Genomic DNA, 2,500 nt, shown 5'->3' with positions numbered 1-2,500 from the left:
AGTCGGCATGTCTCTCTGTCCCTGCAGAGTCGGCATGTCTCTCTGTCCCTGCAGAGTCGGCATGTCTCTCTGTCCCTGCAGAGTCGGCATGTCTCTCTGTCCCTGCAGAGTCGGCATGTCTCTCTGTCCCTGCAGAGTCGGCATGTCTCTCTGTCCCTGCAGTCGGCATGTCTCTCTGTCCCTGCAGAGTCGGCATGTCTCTCTGTCCCTGCAGAGTCGGCATGTCTCTCTGTCCCTGCAGAGTCGGCATGTCTCTCTGTCCCTGCAGAGTCGGCATGTCTCTCTGTCCCTGCAGTCGGGCATGTCTCTCTGTCCCTGCAGAGTCGGCATGTCTCTCTGTCCCTGCAGAGTCGGCATGTCTCTCTGTCCCTGCAGAGTCGGCATGTCTCTCTGTCCCTGCAGTCGGCATGTCTCTCTGTCCCTGCAGAGTCGGCATGTCTCTCTGTCCCTGCAGAGTCGGCATGTCTCTCTGTCCCTGCAGAGTCGGCATGTCTCTCTGTCCCTGCAGAGTCGGCATGTCTCTCTGTCCCTGCAGAGTCGACATGTCTCTCTGTCCCTGCAGAGTCGGCATGTCTCTCTGTCCCTGCAGAGTCGGCATGTCTCTCTGTCCCTGCAGAGTCGGCATGTCTCTCTGTCCCTGCAGAGTCGGCATGTCTCTCTGTCCCTGCAGAGTCGGCATGTCTCTCTGTCAGTGCAGTCGGCATGTCTCTCTGTCCCTGCAGAGTCGACATGTCTCTCTGTCCCTGCAGAGTCGGCATGTCTCTCTGTCCCTGCAGAGTCGGCATGTCTCTCTGTCCCTGCAGAGTCGGCATGTCTCTCTGTCCCTGCAGAGTCGGCATGTCTCTCTGTCCCTGCAGAGTCGGCATGTCTCTCTGTCCCTGCAGAGTCGGCATGTCTCTCTGTCCCTGCAGAGTCGGCATGTCTCTCTGTCCCTGCAGAGTCGGCATGTCTCTCTGTCCCTGCAGAGTCGGCATGTCTCTCTGTCCCTGCAGTCGGCATGTCTCTCTGTCCCTGCAGAGTCGGCATGTCTCTCTGTCCCTGCAGAGTCGGCATGTCTCTCTGTCCCTGCAGAGTCGGCATGTCTCTCTGTCCCTGCAGTCGGGCATGTCTCTCTGTCCCTGCAGAGTCGGCATGTCTCTCTGTCCCTGCAGTCGGGCATGTCTCTCTGTCCCTGCAGAGTCGGCATGTCTCTCTGTCCCTGCAGTCGGCATGTCTCTCTGTCCCTGCAGAGTCGGCATGTCTCTCTGTCCCTGCAGAGTCGGCATGTCTCTCTGTCCCTGCAGAGTCGGCATGTCTCTCTGTCCCTGCAGTCGGCATGTCTCTCTGTCCCTGCAGAGTCGGCATGTCTCTCTGTCCCTGCAGAGTCGGCATGTCTCTCTGTCCCTGCAGAGTCGGCATGTCTCTCTGTCCCTGCAGAGTCGGCATGTCTCTCTGTCCCTGCAGAGTCGGCATGTCTCTCTGTCCCTGCAGAGTCGGCATGTCTCTCTGTCCCTGCAGTCGGCATGTCTCTCTGTCCCTGCAGTCGGCATGTCTCTCTGTCCCTGCAGAGTCGGCATGTCTCTCTGTCCCTGCAGAGTCGGCATGTCTCTCTGTCCCTGCAGAGTCGGCATGTCTCTCTGTCCCTGCAGAGTCGGCATGTCTCTCTGTCCCTGCAGAGTCGGCATGTCTCTCTGTCCCTGCAGAGTCGGCATGTCTCTCTGTCCCTGCAGAGTCGGCATGTCTCTCTGTCCCTGCAGAGTCGGCATGTCTCTCTGTCCCTGCAGTCGGCATGTCTCTCTGTCCCTGCAGAGTCGGCATGTCTCTCTGTCCCTGCAGAGTCGGCATGTCTCTCTGTCCCTGCAGAGTCGGCATGTCTCTCTGTCCCTGCAGAGTCGGCATGTCTCTCTGTCCCTGCAGAGTCGGCATGTCTCTCTGTCCCTGCAGAGTCGGCATGTCTCTCTGTCCCTGCAGAGTCGGCATGTCTCTCTGTCCCTGCAGAGTCGGCATGTCTCTCTGTCCCTGCAGAGTCGGCATGTCTCTCTGTCCCTGCAGAGTCGGCATGTCTCTCTGTCCCTGCAGAGTCGGCATGTCTTGAGCTGTTTCCTGCTGGCTGCCTAGCCCTGACCCGCCTGGCTGAGGCTCGGCCACATACAGGCACACACACGCACACGCACACACACACACAAAGCTGACCTTCACTTCCTGTCAGACAGCGACACCCCCTCGGCGAGGGAGAGATCTGTCTCCACTACGCCCCTCCGCCCACCACACACACACAGTGCGCTCACACATGCTAACTAGGGTCCCAGGCAGGAAAGAGGGCAGTCTCAACAGGTGCTCTGCTGGGCTTCTGTAACTCATTATAGTCTGAGGTACACAAACATTATGATGCCACATTCTACTGTTAGTGTAGCCTACCTAAACTAGACTGGTCATTACTGTACTGTCTGTCCATTGCTGCATTGCCTCAGAGAAGCTGTTGTGTTGTGTTGTGTTGTGTTGTGTTGTGTGTAAGACCCTA

This window comes from Oncorhynchus mykiss, chromosome 24 (assembly GCF_057628025.1).
Source record: "Oncorhynchus mykiss isolate SJ-2025 chromosome 24, ASM5762802v1, whole genome shotgun sequence".
Taxonomy (NCBI): domain Eukaryota; kingdom Metazoa; phylum Chordata; class Actinopteri; order Salmoniformes; family Salmonidae; genus Oncorhynchus; species Oncorhynchus mykiss.
Note: the sequence above shows the minus strand (reverse complement) of the source record.